Source organism: Lissotriton vulgaris, chromosome 10 (assembly GCF_964263255.1).
Source record: "Lissotriton vulgaris chromosome 10, aLisVul1.2, whole genome shotgun sequence".
NCBI classification, from domain to species: domain Eukaryota; kingdom Metazoa; phylum Chordata; class Amphibia; order Caudata; family Salamandridae; genus Lissotriton; species Lissotriton vulgaris.
The window spans coordinates 964,183,164-964,201,567 of record NC_141698.1 but is presented as its reverse complement, the minus strand read 5'-3'; positions in this window follow the sequence as shown (position 1 = coordinate 964,201,567).

The following is an 18,404-nucleotide window of genomic DNA, read 5'->3' as shown; positions in this document are numbered from 1 at the left end:
GAAAATAGGCGTAGTCTCAGTGGGTCAAGACAGCAGGTGTTGCCCAAGAATGAGTCGTCAATGAAAGGGAGCTGCTAGATAAGGTCTCAATGAAGCCATTGATGAAAATGGGAAAAGCTTTGTTGATAGGATGATGGTCATTGTTGAGGCTGGTGAAGATTTTTACCTTCGAACTTAAAATATTTTATATGGCTCGGCTTCTCCCAGAGGGATGAGACTGTAGCTAAAGAGAGCTATCAATTTGGGGCAGCACATTCATGTGGAAAACTGCTGCTTTAAAGCCGCTCTGAATTTTCACAGTGCAGGCGGCAACCCACCTGCACTTTTAAAAAGGATTAGAGATTCCCTTGCAGGCGGGTGCATTCATTGACTGCACCCACCTGCAACAGGTTGTCTAGGGGGTCCATGGGACCCCTTTCATCCCCTCCAGAGGGCTGCTATGAGGGGGCACACTGTCAATGTGCCACATTGTATGTGGTGCACTGTAGTGTGCTTCCTGAGTGCTCCTTTGCCAGTGTGCTCGCGTCTGTAATACAGCACAGTTTCAAATGCAAACAGATTCCCTCATTTGCATGGGGCACACCCTCATGCAAATGAGGGAATGCCCTCTGAAGATAGCGCTGGCGCTTTACGGGCCTCATTTATGAGGCTGTGCGTCACTTTTACACCACTGGTGCGTCAAGTTTTGTGACGCACCAGTAGCGTAAAAAATGCTCCTTTTTGCGCCATATTTACAAAGTGACACATCTAGGTAGATGTGTCACTTTGTAAACCTCTGCGCCACATTATACCTGCACCAGGCCCTTTCACATGTAAAAGAACACATTGCTGGAGTTGCATCACTTTTGTGACACACTTTTGCGCTTACAGATACATCAGAAATACTGACGTGTCTGTAACTCCTTGCGACATGGCTTGGCAGTTTGGGCTGGACTGTTCCCATGAGGCATAGGGTCAAGACTGATTTGTATATGGCCATGTCTGAACTGGGGTGGCTTAGTGAGCAAAATAACAATGGATTAAACTCAGATCTGTGACTGGGGGTGAATATTTTTTTCCATTGTGCAACATTCCGTCCATCATCTTGTGTGTTTTGCTGTTCACCCTATGTGGGAAGGGTATGCCCTTACGTGGGTCCCTTGCTCACTAAGCCACTGGAGTCAAGCTATCCTGGCTGAAGACGGCTGATAGCAGAAAGCGGTCCTAGGAAGCTTGATTCCGGTCTAGAAAAGACATGGCTTGGCAGTTCGGGCCGGACTGTTCCCATGAGGCACAGGGTCAAGACTGATTTGCATATGGCCATGTCTGAACTAAGGTGGCTTGGTGAGCAAACTAACGATGGATGAAACCCAGATCTATGACTGGGGTGAATGTTTTGCCATTGTGCAACATTCCGTCCATCATCTTGTGTGTTTTGCTGTTCACACTATGTGGGAAGGGTACAGGGGAAAGATGTGTGTCCCTTGCTCACTAAGCCACTGGAGTCAAGCTATCCTGGCTGAAGATGGCTGATAGCCAGAAACCCATCCAGGGATGTTTGATTCCGGTCCAAGAAAGACATGGCATGGCAGTTCGGCTGGACTGTTCCCATGAGGCACAGGGTCAAGACTGATTTGCATATGGCCATGTCTGAACGGGGGTGGCTTGGTGAGCAAAATAACGATGGATTAAACCCAGATCTGTGACTGGGGGTGAATGTTTTGCCCTTGCGCAACATTCCGTCCATCATCTTGTGTGTTTTGCTGTTCACCCTATGTGGGAAGGGTATGCCCAGACGTGTGTCCCTTGCTTACTAAGCCTCTGGAGTCAAGCTATCCTGTCTGAAGACGGCTGATAGCCAGAAACCGGTCCTAGGATGCTTGATTCCGGTCCAGGAAAGACATGGCTTGACAGTTCGGGCTGGACTGTTCCCATGAGGCACAGGGTCAAGACTGATTTGCATATGGCCATGTCTGAACGGGGTGGCTTTGTGAGCAAAATAACGATGGATTAAACCTAGATCTGTGACTGGGGGTGAATATTTTGCCATTGTGCAACATTCTGTCCATCATCTTGTGTGTTTTGCTGTTCACCTTATGTGGGAGGGGTATGCCCAGACGTGGTTCCCTTGCTCACTAAGCCGCTGGAGTAAAGCTATCCTGGCTGAAGACAGCTGATAGCCATAAACCGGTCCTAGGATGCTTGATTCCGGTCCAGGAAAAACATGGCTTGGCAGTTCGGTCTGGACTGTTCCCATGAGGCACAGGGTCAAGACTGATTTGCATATGGCCATGTCTAAACTGGGGTGGCTTGGTGAGCAAACTAACAATGGATTAAACCCAGATCTGTGACTGGGGGTGAATGTTTTGTCATTGTGCAACATTCCGTCCATCATTTTGTGTGTTTTTCTAAATTAAAAGATCACTGCCAGCACTGCGGTGAGCAATAGGGCTTTACTGGAGCTGCCACCAAAGCAGCTCCTTTAAAGGCACTGCAATTTTGGTGCATTGCCACCAACTTTTAGGCGGTCGCACACAAAACATTTTTTTTTTTTAAAGTACTAGAAAGTGAGTTTGATTCTAAAAATCAAAAACCTAATTGCACCTACATACTTTTGTGACCACTAATTCTTAATTGATGGGGTTAAACAGAAAAAAGAACATCATAGTGCCCTCCTCAAATAGGGTAGAAGGTCTGATGGCACCACCATTGGAGCACTCAAGGTCCGCCGACACAAAATAGACTGGTCAAGAGCTTGGCAGACAGGATTGTCCAACACGTTTTTGGAGGAATACTCTCTCCACCACCTCTAAATTAAGCTTCATTTCAATCCTGAAGTAGAGCAAGGCTGGACATGGTAGCCAGGCAGGGCTCCAAAGGATTGCTTTCCCACGTGGCACTGCTGAACCCATTTTCTGTCAAAAAGTTTAGAGTGAGTTAAACCTGTGTTTATTTACCCAGCTAGGGCGCGATTTCCCTGGGAAGCCTTAGCTCATTGTCCTGGTCCACAGGAGGACAAAAGATTTTTAAGTTCCACTTTTCCCCACTGGTGGAAATGTTCCTTTTGATCACTCTTGGCCCCCCGCGGGCCCATATGTCAGAATACTAGACAATAATTTTCTTTCCAATGGGTCTCCTAATGGGTCCAGTCATCTATAGTCTGTTTATGCACTCTTTGAGTCTGTTTTTATTTCCCTAGCACAAGAAACTGGAGGTTAGCCACCAAACCTTGGTGTGCTGTTCTAGTCACTTGGTGTCAGGATGAAATTAGGAGCTGCCGTCTTTAATGCAACAGGGCCTTTTTCTCAGATGTATTCTTTCCAGAGTCAGAAATGTTCCCTGAGGCACTGGCAATGTTCCAGTCTTTTCCTCTTGCCCTTGGCCCTTTTTGTATGGGCATTTCAAAATCATATGTCTTCACCCCTCTTGTTTTCTGAGCCCATTTTTGTTGGCTTTTAGGACTCTGCATACTTTACCACTGCTAACCCTTGCTAAAGAGTGTGTGCTCTATCCAAGGTAAGATTGGCTTACATCTGAATTTCACATTTAATTTACTTTCACTAGTTGAGAGGGACCATGTGTACTGAGGGCCGGTAAATTAAATGCTACTAGTGTGTCTCTAGCACTAATTGAGCCACCCACTTCATTAACCCTTTAAACAAATCTCAGGCCTGCCATTGCAGCCTGTTGGTGCAGTTTTAAACTGCCATTACGACCTGTGAAATAAACCTTTTTGCCTGGCCTAAACCATCCTTTTGAATACATGTATGCCACCCCTAAGGAAGGCCATGAATAGTCCAGAGGGAATGGTGCAGAGTATTTAAAAAGATGGCCATGTACTTTTATGTTTTTCATGTCTTGATAGTGAAAAACGTGTAAATTCATTTTTCACTACTTCAAGGTCTAGTGCTCTTGTAGGATAACATTGGGTTACTATTTTACTTATAAGTGATAACTTTTAATTGGGAGCAGGTTGAGTTTGGTGTCTAAGAATTGTAATTTGAAATTCTTGGTAAAGTTGGATTTCACATCACAATTCTGATAATGTGACTTTTGGAAAGTTGGCATTTTGTTGTCCCAACCATTTGGTGCTTACAACCTTTTCCTGGGTCACATAACTAGGTCTAGCTGGCAGATGGTCTTTGTTTATTACTCCCAGATAGTGAAATAAGGGAAACTAGGTGCTGGCAGGATGGGCTACTCTGATTCAACGGGGGTAAGGAGTTGTTGTCACACACCACACTTGAGATCACAGAGGCTCTTCCAGAACACACTCACTAAGAGTTTGTCACCACTCGTTTGTGTCCTGAGACAAGCTATGGCGAGGGCAGGTAGGAGATAGATGCCTTACACCTCAGGGGGAAGGAATACTCCAAAACCTTCTCCTACTTCAATGGGGGAAGCAGGTGTAAAAAAAATAATGAACGATCCGACCCAACTCTTTAGTACACCTCTGGAATTTGTAGAAGAATCAGAAGAAGAACCATAGTGCTACTTTTACACAAGACCTGCCACTCTGGTGTCCCACTGCCCTCCTGCCTGAGTGAGAAAGAATGGACCTACATCTTGAATCCAGGACCACCAGACTAACTCCAAGGGCTAGTTGGCTGGCCTTCTAATAAGACCCCTCAGGGACAGAACAGCCTTCCTCTGAGTTCAACCCATGACCTGGAGTCTGCCAGATTTCAGTTTTACCCTCCCAAGTGGTGCCACCCTAGTCCTGGATGCTTGGAAGTGGGCCTGAAGGTGCTCTATCAGCCCAATTGTGGTGTCAGCACAGCCGACTAATCGTGGCATATTGCCTCCCAAGAACCCTGCACTGGAGTCTTTGAGCGATACGTTGCCTCATCAAACTTTGCATCAGGACTGCTACTTGGCGCTCCTGGTGCAGGACTTCGCATCGTTGCCTCCCAGAAAACGCCACTGTGCGACGCATCCTCAATGTAGGCCTTTGTATTGTGAGCCCCTCATCAACAGCATCCTAGATGACTGCGTAGAACCTCACATCGCAGCTCGTCGGAACCACCGCCATGATGCATCCTCGACGCTGATCTCCACAATGCTCCACATCCAGGAGTTAAGGTACTCGTGTTCAGCAGACGTAACTGGGTCAATGTAGACCCTCTATCACGTTTGGCCTGAACTTGTCACTTTGTCCCGGTACGGCACAACCACATACCCACAGTTGGTGCTTTGTGCTTTTTGATGCTATTTTCTCATACATCTTTAGAGTTGCATATCGCTGGTACTACTAATAGGATTTTTGTCATTTTGGCCATAAAAACATTTATTTAAGCATAATATATTTTTCTAAATTGGTGTTTTTCTTGTGTTGTGTTTCACGTTCACTTATTATTGTTTGAAGTGCTGCATACATACTTTACATATTCCCTTTAAGTTAGGCCTGACTGTTTTTGAGACAAGCTACCAGAGAGTTAAGCATAGGTTAATTTGGCCTTTGTTTGTGACTTCATCCGGATTGTGATGGGTATGATGGCTGCTTGAATAGGGTTTTCTTCACCCCTCAACCAGCAGCCCAATTTCTTATACTTACCCAATCCTGACTACCTTCTTGACGATGTATATCCATTATCCTTTTTTTAGCACTTCCTCTACACTTTACTGTAAAAAATCCCAGACCCTGTAATATCTTCCCTCTTGAAAATCTCCAGGAGTGCACCTAGCCACTCCCATTTTATGTCATGGTCAGAAGTATCTGAGGTTGGAACCAAATGATCTTGAAGGGCTCTAGGAATGAACAAAAGCAAATCCTGCCAGCCTCCTTTGGGATCAGCAAGTTGAAAGAAGGTGTTAAAGCTGTTTTTGTTCTGCCAGATATCCTATACCACTTCCACATGCCTAATTACTGCCAAGTGACCAGTTATAAACAACACCCATGAGTACCTCGGGCCCGGAGGTCGAATCATTGTCCTCTGGAGATCAAGGCATTTATCTCCAGCCAGGAATATGTATTGCCCAAAAATTATTTCTAGCTGAAGAGGCAAAAGGTTACTGTACATGGGGTGCCGCACAGTGGAAGGCCGTGTGTCAAGGTTGAATGATCGCCTTTCATTTGCTTATTGCTGTGAGTGTTAAACTGGTACTAATGAGGTGAAATGTTTGCTAATACTAATTTGAACAAAATAATGAAGTAATACTGTCACAAAGTGCACTTCATTGCATCACATAATTTGCCTTTTCTTGTGATGTAATGTAGTAAACACTGTCTTCCCCTGTTGCATAATTCCAATGGATCTTACTCTAGTTGTCAACAATAGGATTTCCCCATTGAATCAGATTTAAAAAACTGAGTGGCAGATAGTTTATCATTATTTTTCTAGCATAATCCCAAAGTGGAGATGTGAATTAAACATAGGGCTGTCACTGAAAAATCGAGCTGAAACTACACAGGCCACTGTGAGGGGACCTATTTCAAACATGTGGTGTGCCTTCTTTATGCTTTATGGACCTTGCTAATTAGGCTTAACAAGTACACATTAGGTTAACTTTGCATTATATATATATTTGTTTCCATCAACAAGGCACTTTTCTTTGACATGTTTACTGCAGTGCCTATAAACTGCTAGCCAGCCACAGCTCAGTGTTGCTCTTTGGAGCCAAAGATGTTGTTAGGTATGTGGATGGTATAAGTACACCCTCCGACACACATATGATACTTTACTTCCAGGCTCATGGGAACATTTACTGCATCCATTTACGAAGGCCTGAAGGGAAAATTAAATAAGCCCAATAGGGTAATTCATTGCATAGTGCATGTTTAATGGATAAGGAACAGGTGCAATGATACTATTTTACAGCGATATAGTGAAACCAGAAAAGACAAAATGGGGACCATAAAGACAATAAAAACCAGCATTGGTAAACGCATTAGATTTTGCCTATGTGATTAATAAGCTGTTTTTTGTTGTAAGTTGCAGCTTGCTGAGAAGCATGCAATACAAATTACGGAAAGTCTGTTAAGTGTTATGACTTGCTTATGTACAAAAAGGCAATAAATTGTGCTGTTACTAGTGGTATAGTGAGGGTAAGTAATAACAACATTTTGAAAAATGAAATGAAAGAGGGAAATAATAGAATTAATTGATGTAATAGCAATAGTATGTGTTTAGAGAAGTTCTGACAACGTTTTGGCCTGGTGCCACTGCACCTGCTGCACCATTCAAATAATGCCCCTGGTGCCTACAAGATAACTGCATTTGTGACAGTAGTAAAATATAGCAATATTTGGTGTTTAGAGGAGTAATGGCAACATTTGGCCCCAGTGCCAATGCATCTATGGCACCATTGAAACCATGGTCCTAATGCCAGTTAGGTAACTACACTTTTGACTGTTTGTTTAGCAGTGAAATTTAGCAATATTCTGTGTTTATTGGGGTCCGTAGAGCTTCTGGCCCCAGTGCCACTGCACCTGATGCACGATTAAAATCAAGTCCTGTTAAACTACAGGATAACTGCAATTTAGTCTGTCTGTAAGGAAGTACAATTTAGCAATATTATGTGTTTATAGGAGTATTGGCAACTTTTGGGCCTGGTGCTGCTGCACCTGCTGCACCATTCAAATAATGACCCTGTTGTTTGCAAGGTAACTGTACTTGTGGCTGACTCTTTAGTACTAAAATATATCATAGCTCTTGTATGTTAACTTTTTTTAACGAGCAATGTTTATTACAACATTTAGAATTTGATCATAATGACTAACCAAGTTGAAAAAAAAATAATTCCGATAATGCTTACAAAGTGCAAAGAAAGGTATTGAAGCACGAAAAGGAATTGCCACACATGTTCTAAGGCTAATGCATCCGCTTCAGACAACTAACTAATAAAAAGCACACATTCCAGTATAGTGTTGGAAGCTGTCTGTCTTTTCTGTTGGAAGAGATTTGATCTTGACAGTGAATGGGGCTTAAGCAGTGTGAACAGGTTTAGTAGAAGTATCATAAATGCTTGAGTCAAGGTAAGTTAACAAAAAAACATTTTCCACACAAAAGCGGTTGTACACAGTAATTCGGCTATGGGAACATATAAAACCCCCCTATTAAGAAACAATAAATACAAGAGATTTCACAAGCACAGCTCAAACGCTGTGCAGGCGAAACCTAATGAAGCAGTCCTTTACAGAAACATTACATTTCATCACTTGTACCTTTGAAGCTCCTTAGGATCAGAAGGAAATTCAGATTTGAGCAGTGATGGCAGTTCCCACTCTAACTAGCTTTACAAATAGTATGAGAAAAACTCTCTTGAATAATTGTTTTGCTATAAACTTTTCTCCAGGAAAGTTCTAAAGAAGTGTGTGCATAGAAAAGACCATGGAATGAGTGATAAAGATGCAGGAACCATTCTGCGAACTCCTATTAATGTGGTCATTCACAATTCGTAGGTCCCAGACTCAGAATACTGTGGTAATATTATCAGTAATTCTGTGTACTTGATTTTCCCCACACCTCTTATCAGGAGGCCTTTGCTTAGAAAAGCAGGCAAAGCTCATTTAATGTCAGTGAAACACTACTAGAGAGAGCTTGAGCACCCTTTTGGAAAGGCGACATCACCTGGAGTTTATTGGAAATATTGTAGACTGGCCACAGACCTCAAGGCATAGCAGCGGTTACATACAATACCAGGTGCAGTTTGTGACTGTACCCGCCCATGTGGGGGCCCTCAACTCCTCAAAAATCACTGGTGCTGTAAAACAGCGAAATCACAGTAAACCTTCACAGGTGTGGTGGCCTGGCAATCCCTGGTGATACCCCATACTTGAAAATTAATGCATTAAGAGCATATTTTATTGTGGAATATGTGCCCAAATAATTATTTCACTCTTTGGCATCAGGAATACCCACATTCATATGAGCCACTCCCCACAGTGAATGTGCAATTAATGTAAGTGCATACCTTAGGAACCACAAACCCATGTCATGGGCGGCCAGACAGTTGCAACATTTTAAGATAAATGTTGAAAATTGGTGTGGGAGCACACTGCTTCACCTCCCAGCAGGGTCGCCCCTAAGCATCATGGTAGAAGAGTCCGACAAGCGAGTACACTTGCAAAGCCTTTAGAGTGTTTCACCAGGTGGGTGCAGATTAGTGCTGGCCATCTCTGGACACGTGTTTCTAGATCATTATCTGTCATCAGCAGAGATTAGGCATTATTTGGGGTTGCTGAGCCGAGATCTTGGAGAGATACTGCGATCCAAGATTACGGCAGCCTGCTCAGCAACCCCAAGGGGCAGATTTACAAGCCCCTTGCGCCTCTTTTGCGCCGCCGTTGCATCACTTTTGTGACGCAGCGGCGGCGCAAAAGATGCGCCATGGTGTGGGCTATTTACAACGTGACGCATCTGGGAGATGCGCCACGTTGTAAAGCCCTGCGCCTTAAGGAGGCGTTCCGGTGCAGGGGGGGGGCGTTCCGGCGCAGGATTGCCTCCTAAAAGTGGCTGAGTGAAATCTACAAGATTTCACTCAGTCACTTTTAGGCCAATGCTACGTCAAAACCCTGCGCCTGCTTGAAGCAGGCGTAAGGCTTGACGCAGCATTAGTAGAATGGGCCCCACAGAGCATTGCTGGAGCTGCGTCGCACATGCGACGCAACTCCAGCAATGCAACACCGTTAAGGCACAGATGCGTGACACATCTGTGCCGTTTTTGCCCCATGTTGCACCGCATTGTAAATGCGGCGCATCATGGGTGGCGGAGCCACGGTGCACAATTACTGGCGCATCCCTGCTTATTTGCAGGGATGCGCCAGTAATTGTAAATATGCCCCCAAATATTTTTGACTAATCTCTGCTGATGACAGATAATAATCCAGAAACACGTGTCCTGAGATGGCCAGCACTAATCTGCACCCACCTGGTGAGAAACTCAAGAGACTTTCCAAGTGTACTTGCTTGGCGAACTGAACTGCATCTATCAGGATGCCTAGGGGCGACTCTGCTGGGAGGTGAAGCAGTGTGCTCCCACACCAGTTTCTTAAGATAAATGTACCTACAAATATTTTATCTCATTTACATTTTTAACCCTGAAAATCAGACATGAATCCGTCCTACGCGGATTTATCTGACACATCTCATCTTGCACAAAAATTAGAAAAGGATTTTCGAAGTGTCCTTCATGTAGTATGGCCCTACATGTTATCTAAGAGTATTTTAAGGAAACATCACCCAAACCATAGACTTTATGAGATTATGTGCACTGTATTGCATGCAGAATGACGTCCATGGCAGTAAGTGCCCATATTGATCCATTAATTTATGTTTGAATGATATTCTTACAAATTGTAAATTAGTAACTATAGGTTTGATAATGACCATCCTGTCAAAAAAGAAAATAAAAACACATATGCATGTTGTAAAAATGGAGTTGCGATTTTAATCCCTGCTCAGGCGACATTAATCACGAAACTGTAGGCTTTGAAATTAAATCACTAACAGCACACTATCTGAGTTTTGATGCCCAATTACCAAGGATGGGATATGACAGCAAATTAGCACTAACACGTGTTGCTGGATAGATGTTTGCCAGAATTAAAAGGTAGCAAGTTTCCGAAGCACTAAAAGATCACACTGAACAAGCTGCTCTGAAATGATTCTGGCAGTTGGATTGGGCACTAGCTTAACAACACAAACATGTGTAATTCCAATTATCAACAACATATTTTCGTGCACTAATTGAAGACTGCTGTAATTGCCAAAATGCGCTGTCTTTGTGCCTGAATCACAAAAGAATGGGCCCAGGATGCAAATTGCAAACATGTTTAAAATGCAAAGAGAGGAAAGTATCAAAACACATTATTGTCTTTACATTTATATTCTGATTTAACTCGGAGTTATGCAAACGACTTTAAAATGCAGCCTACTTCCTCGCCATTTCCTGGTTACTCTACTTTAATTATCATTGTTCCTCGCAATTAAAAGATACATCTTCATGCTCATTAGCTTGTCAAATAGGTCTTCATCCGTTGCTTTGCAGCCAGTGTTTTTACACTCTGCATTCATAAAAACAATGCAGAATAGCAACCAAGCTAGAAGACAGGACAACATGGCATGGTCGGACTGGGACAGAAAATGGGCCTGGCACCAAAATAGAAATAGCCCCATTAGTAAATCAGATAGCTAAAAAAAAGTGGTCCATGTTCACAAATTGGGGTACTTATGATCTTATAAAGACGCGCTGAATAAGAGTTTTTCAAGGTATGAAAGACTGCTGGCTGCAGGCATTGTTTGTTTTATTATTTGGGAAATCAATGGTATACAAGCATTATAGAAGGTCAGGCTTTAAATTAATGTGGTATATGTAAATGTAAATTGATACTTGTATAGCGCACTACTCACCCGCAAGGGTCTCAAGGCGCTTGTACGAATACCACTGTCGAACCCACCCTGGCTTTCCCTGTGAGGTGTCCACTCCTGGCCACCCACAAGGTGGAGGCCAGGCATCTTCATCGTTGTGGGGGCCGTTGTGGAGATTAAGCAAGCTATTGCCCAGAGTTGCAGAGTGGGACTCCATGAATAGGCACCGAGGCGAGAATTATCAGGTCCGTGGAATTTTGAGCCCAAGACCCGCCGAGGCGGGGAATTGAACCCTAGTCCTGGGCTAGACCTCTGCATCAGGGTCTGCCGCTCTAACCATTGAGCCACAATTGATCAGTAATGAGAAGCATTACAAGTAAATAGCATGGGCATGAATATGTATTTGTGTGGAAGCTAAGAACTGTAGAATAATATTGTTGTAGGTTAAACAGTAAGGTGAGAGTTGTACTGTCAAGCCAGACCTAAAAATCCATGTAGATTAACAACTGCCCTCCTCCTATCTGTGATGCTGCGGGAAAAAGACTAGAACCATAAAGTATCTACAGCCTGATTCATCAAAGTACCGTTTTGCGAGTCTCTCATAGCGATTCATAAGGAATCGCTATTTGAGACTCGCAAAACGGTATTCATGTAGGAATCGCAAAATAAAATGCGATTCCTACACATTCCTTATTTGCGATTAGCAAATTGCTAATCGCAAATAAGGAAAAACTCCCCATTCATTCCTATGGGCCAAAAGGCCCATAGGAATGAATGGGGAGTATTCCTTATTTGCGATTAGCAATTTGCTAATCGCAAATAAGATAGCGATTTTAAGGGTGCCAGGGTTGTCCAAAGGACACCCTATAGCACCCCTTAATTGCAAATTTTAACAGGTGTTGCGTACACACAAGTCCAAAGGACATGTGTGTGTGCAACATGCAACTTAGAAAAATGCTTTTAAAAGCATTTTTCAAAGTTTTCGCTATTTACCACGAGGTTTGACCTCGCGGTAAATAGCGGGCCGAAATTGCCAATTCGCTATTTAAAAATGGATGATGAATTGCATTTAAGGAATCTCAAATAGAGATTCCTTAAATGTAATTCCTCGCTAAATTGCGAATTCGCAATTACCGATTTTTGCATTTGGGATGATGAATCCCAAATGCAAAAATCGCACTCGCAAAGGGCCAGATTCTCAGAATCTGGCCCTTTGCGTGCGCAAATCAGCTTGATGAATCAGGCTGCTAGTTCTCTAAGGCCCTTTTACAGCATTACCATGTAATGTGTGTGACCCTGCAAGTTTAAGCTCAGCCAAATGGATAAATAAAGGATATTATCCCAGTTGCCTAATTGGCAAACACTTATTTTTGAGAAGGCACACAGCTTCTGCCCAATCAAAACATGTACTCATGGCTCATGTGGGAAAAACTGTGCTGTCAAGTCAGATAATAGAACAAGCCTAGCAGATCATGAAACTGGTCCACAACCAGCCACACAACTGACCCTAGCACTGTCCTGTCAAAGCAGCTCTCTGCAGGATCTGCCTGATTGCCCTATAGGTCAGTCCGACCCTGTAGCATAGCCAAAACACTTTGCCCGCCTTGCAAAACACCTATTAGAAGTTCGACCTAAGTGATTTGGCAAACAATACTGTGCGTTCCTGAGCTCTTACAGCACTTACCTTTACTTGAAGAGAGTCCCACCAAGAACTCAGTAAGGCACCAAGTTATAAGTTCAATGTAATTGTGAGGAATGGCTTAGGATGCACTAAACAACATCGACAATTCCAAAGGTTCATGAGATGCAGAACGCAGTACCCACTGAAGGAAATACACAATTGACCAGAGTTTTTTTAAGAATCAATATAGTACAGTGCTTAGTTTGCAAAAGAGTAAGTGCCAGGGCCCTTCTCAGGAGGCCATTACAGCGTGCAACACCCATTACCCCTGCCTGCATTGCCAATGAAAGCACCAATACAACTACTAACCATCACACTGCTACAAATGTGACAATCTGAACTAATATAGGCCACCCAAAGCAAAAACAATGGCCTGGGCGGCAGGTATTAGTCATTTTTTATATTGAATTATAAAACAATACTTGTGCTCTTCTCAAAATTAGACATACATCACCAAAATTTGGAGGACTGTCATAAGTGCTGGTGATGATAACGAAGGGCCAGTGCCGAGCACTGAAATCCACAGCTCAATTTAAGCACTGATTATAGTACCAGAAAAGTAATAAAACACCAGTAACCCTCCAGTACCAATGTATTGCTAGAGTCTAGACCAAAAGCTCAATATAAAGGCCTTAATAGAGTCCTGGGTCATCAGAAAATGTTAAAGAAAAGGTGTGGTTCACACCAGGATGAGAATGGAATGGGGAATTAACAGACCACCACACGTCCTCCCAGGATGACTTACAATATGAGAGTGTGACTGACTGGAGTGATGATAGATGTCAGAAATTGAGTATTCCTGTTTCCTTTTTCCTGTTGGTGAGGCGAGCGATTGAAGCCGACACCAGAGCTGGTGCCCGAGTTTGAGCCCAATCCTTCCAGCAATTCGTGGGGCTTCTTCTCCAACCCCTGGAGTGAGCATGGTAACCATAGTCGGCTTCTACAAAGTGTGTGCCCCGAGACCCCCAGCCGAGGCTGACCTACTACAGCTGGGTGCGGCTTGTGGGGCTTTCTCGGCATGCCCAGCTGGTCGCACCACCTTCCTCTGTTCCGCTACACCATAGGTCGGCACCAGGTGGAGTCAAGGAGTCAAGAGGGTGTGCTCAGGGCCACAAGGACATGGCAGGAGAAGCAGACTACAGAATCAATTCACATGTCCCTATAGTGAGAGAACCTTAGAGCCCCGTGCCGTGCGTTACCGTGCCTGTATTCCTTAACGTATTGTGGATTTTGGAGGTGTTGCTTGCTGTGCTCTGCTGCGGTGCCCCTGCCTTTGTGGTGTGGCTTGAGTTGCCCCTGGTTTTCCTGGCACCGTGCATTGAGGTGGGACTGAGAGCAGATAAAGCACCTAACTTAATTTGCTTGCCCTCTCCCACCGCTATTGTTTTATCTTCACAAACATCCTTGTACAATAGAACATTACATTATATAATTTATATCTTACATTTTTGATTACCTTTCCTTTCCTTGGAGGCTTCCAGTGGTAGTGTGCAGGGAAGGCCTAGGCTGTAGACCCACTCAGTTGTGCAGAAGCGGGAGGCACTAGGCCGGTGCGGCTTGTGCTGCTGATAGGAGGGTTCTGCTTCCTGCACACAGTATTTATTCCCAAAGAGTAGGAGTTGGTTTTTTGGCACCTGTGTCTGGGCATCCTTGAAGAATGTAATCAAGGTGTCTGTGCTCAGATGGTACAACTTTTACTTTTGAACCATCTACTACAAGCTCTCCCACACTTTTAAAAACTAAAAAAACTCTGTGGCGAAAGAAGACGCAGTCTCAGCTGTCTTTCCTGAAGTCTAATTCCTCCATGCTCTCTCAATACCCTAAGTGGGGGTTGTGGTAGGAAACAAGCATCCGAAAAGGCCAGGCAGAAGCAATGAAGATGTTTTAAGACTAGCAACAGTGTTGCCCACAGTACTGCTTTGTATCAAATTAACCAATCAACTAACAGTCCAGTTTTGGTTGACCTCCTAAATCAGTCCAAAAATCGAGTAATTTGTCCAACCTAAGAGAGGAAATGGACACACCTAAGATGAGACAGATGGAACTACTTTCCGTAAGTTGGTTTCTGAGTCCAGTTCAAAAACCATTACAGCTCCATCTTGGATTCTATCGAGCGGCCAAGACGTAGCTTCTGGGTTGGAATTATTGTAATCTATGAAGACCCCTGGAGTGTCCCATGGGGAGTTTGGTGTTGAGTTGTGAGATGGTGACCTTAGTGTGATGAAGGGCTACTCTATGCCAGATATAGCTGCCCTCCTGGAGAAGAATCGGGTAAGGGAGGTGAAGTTAAAATAATCTACTACCTCAACCTTGGTCTTGTCTTCACATCAGGACTGTTTGCCCTGTCGTCTAACATTACCAGCCCTGTACAATGACACCCCTTCTATGAGAACTTTTTTTATGGGGCCAATGAATGTTTCTTTGAATTGTGATTTATCTTGTGTGTAGGGCATGAACTATGTGTGAAGTGATTTAATCTGGAAGGGGATGGGGTAGGAGGGAGAAAAGCTCACTCTGACCTTCTAGTAAGTATGGAGAGGTTCTTAACATCAATTTTGGCTTTGCTGGATAGATCGGTAGCTAACTCGAATCATGTGTTGGATATCTTGTCCCCAATTTTATTGGGAGTGCAGCACCTAACTTTTCTTGGCTTATTCACAAGAAAGGAAGAAAGAGCCACTGAAATGAAACTCAATCATCCCAGACCAGTATAATGGTAAAAATGGGGTGGCAGAAAATTCAGGCGGGTTATTATGGTGGTCTTGTGGAAAACGTAATGGTAATTTGGAGAATATAAAGGAGTTTAAAATATGCCCAGTTCTTCCCAAAAACACTCAAAATTAGGAATCCTTTGTTAGTTTTCCTGATTTGTAGAACGGGGCTCATAGACCCTCAGAGGCTGCAGTTTTGCAAGACATTCACCCTTCTAGTGTTAATTCATCAAGGGTTCATCATGATGGTGATTCCTAGGGGAAGTGCCCCCCCCCCAGGGTTCTAATACGGCAAAATGTCAGAAGGGAATACAGAGAAGAGTCCAGCATATTATGAAATGTAAGACAAAAAAACTCAGGTTATCTAATGTTTTAGAAGAGCCTTCTTCCAATACTGAGTTTCAAAAGTAACCCTGGGAAATGAACTCCGCTCCACTAGCAGAGTTTGCGGAGAATTGTCAACTACGCATTCCATTAAAAACACGGAATTCAGGCAAAAACTCTGTTCCTCCACTGTAGCGGAATCAACTACTAAACTGCACCCACAAAAGCTTTGATAAAGCAACTTTACATGCTAAAAAGCATATAACCAATGCACAAAAGTGAACTTTGAAAATGAAAAATATCAGGCAATGAAAAACGTGATGCTTTTGGGGTCCCTCTTAACCTAGGGGGAGGACCAAGCAGATGCCTTGACCACAAAGAGCATATCATGCTGAACGATTCAGTGGTGGTCTCATCCTCTTAGGACTACCCAAACACAATTATGGGCAAAAATATGATCCCAACCAAACGCCCTGCAAAGCATTATGGGACAGGATTAGCAATGGGCAGTGAATCTTATAGTATAAAATATCAAAATAATTCTACAAAGAGCTGCAGTTCAACCTGTCGTTATTAGGTGTCCCTCACGAGTGAAATGCAAAAGCATTGCAATTATTACATCAAGCTGCAGTTCAACTAGTCGTTGCTAGGTGTCCCTCAAGTCAAATGCTTTTGCATGTGCCTCACGAGGGACACCTAGTAATGGCTAGTGGAACTGCAGTTTCATGATAGGGTTTCAATACTTTTGCATTTGACTTGAGAGGGACAACTGGTAACAACTAGTGGAATTGCAGCTTGATGTAAGGGTTTCAATGCTTTTACATTTGAATCGAGAGGGACACCTGGTAACAACTAGTGGAATTGCAGCTTGATGTAATCATTTCAATGCTTTTGCATTTGACTTGTGAGGGACACCTAGTAATGACTAGTTAAACTGCAGCTCTTTGTAGAATTATTTTGATATTGGATACTATAATATTCACTGCCAACCGGGGCAGGGCCTTTGGCAAGGATTGTATTTTTGCCCATAGCTTTGCTTGGGGTGGTCCTAAGAGGATGGGGCCACCACCCAATTGTTCAGCAAGATGTGCTCTTTGTTTTCAAGGCATCTGCTTGGTTCTCTCCCTAGGTTAGGAAGGATCCCAACGTCATCACCTCTCTCACTGCTTGCTAAATGTTCATTTTCACTTTCGTGAAATGACTATATGCATTTTAGCATGTAAAGGCAGAGATACTTGTTATGTTGCCAAAAATATATGAGGTTTCTGTTTTATTAATTGGGAGTCTGACAAAACGAAGCTGCGGAATTTATGGAGTTTTTATTTTACTTTGTGGATATCCGTGTAGTAGTACTCCGCCAACTATGCCCACCCCTAGCTAAAAGCAGAAGGGCCTGAGAACGCTGTTGTTCCTCCAGGTTTGAAGCCTGATTTTTTAGGAGGAACTAGTAGGTCCGGCTCTCCTCATAGGTTAGAAGTACAAATCTGAGACAGTCACCGGTTGGGGAAGGGAACCAATGATATGGGAGCAATTGTCCATATTCATAGGTTTGTAGCAAACAGCTGTAAAGTGAAGTATGATGTTGGGGATGAGCTTATTGAACTAGTAATAACTATTGAAGAAGGCTGTGGATCCCCCAAGGGGTTAGCTGGTATCTAAAAAGTCATTCTGTGGCTCCCCTTACTGGAGAACCCTCCCCCCAAGGCTCAGTGCTCAAACTTTTGAGGATTTTAAATGGGAATGCTCCTCCTTTCATTTCATTAATACAGTTGCTTACTCAAAGGGCAGGACCAAGTTGTAATAACAATCCTGCTAAAGGACATGGTGAAGCGTGAACCTGAACAAACCTTTGGAGCAGCTGCCCTGAGGAAGGTAATGTCCAATCCGTGCACACCATCCCAGTGCCCAGGGAAGAAAGCAGATGTCATGTCCGGTGTACACCGATAGATTTTACGCAGATACAGGTCCTAGGGTCATGAATTCAATGGGCTCTCACACGCTGTTTGGGGCTAAACTTGCCTGAACTTGCCTGAACTGCTTGCAGGTCCGCTGACAGAGGCTGCTGGCATCACGCTTCTCCTCCACCACCGCCGCAGATCTCTCGCTGCCGCCGAGCGTGGAGACAGGGGAGACTACAACTCCCAGCGTGCCCTGCTCGTCGGGGGACGGCTGACGATGCCCACTTCCGTGCCCGGAGGCGCCTAATGGAGAGCTGTTCCTCCCGCGTCGCGGGACATGCGTGGGTGACACCGGGAGAAGCCCGGGACAAGGGCGGGACAGTCTGTGGCAGTCCGGGGCAGGACGAGGCTGGGCTGGGCCCCAAACTCTGGTTGCTGCAGCTTGGGCCACCTACTCCCTTTCATTTTCGTGAGACATTTAAACTTTTTAAGTCCTAAGGAC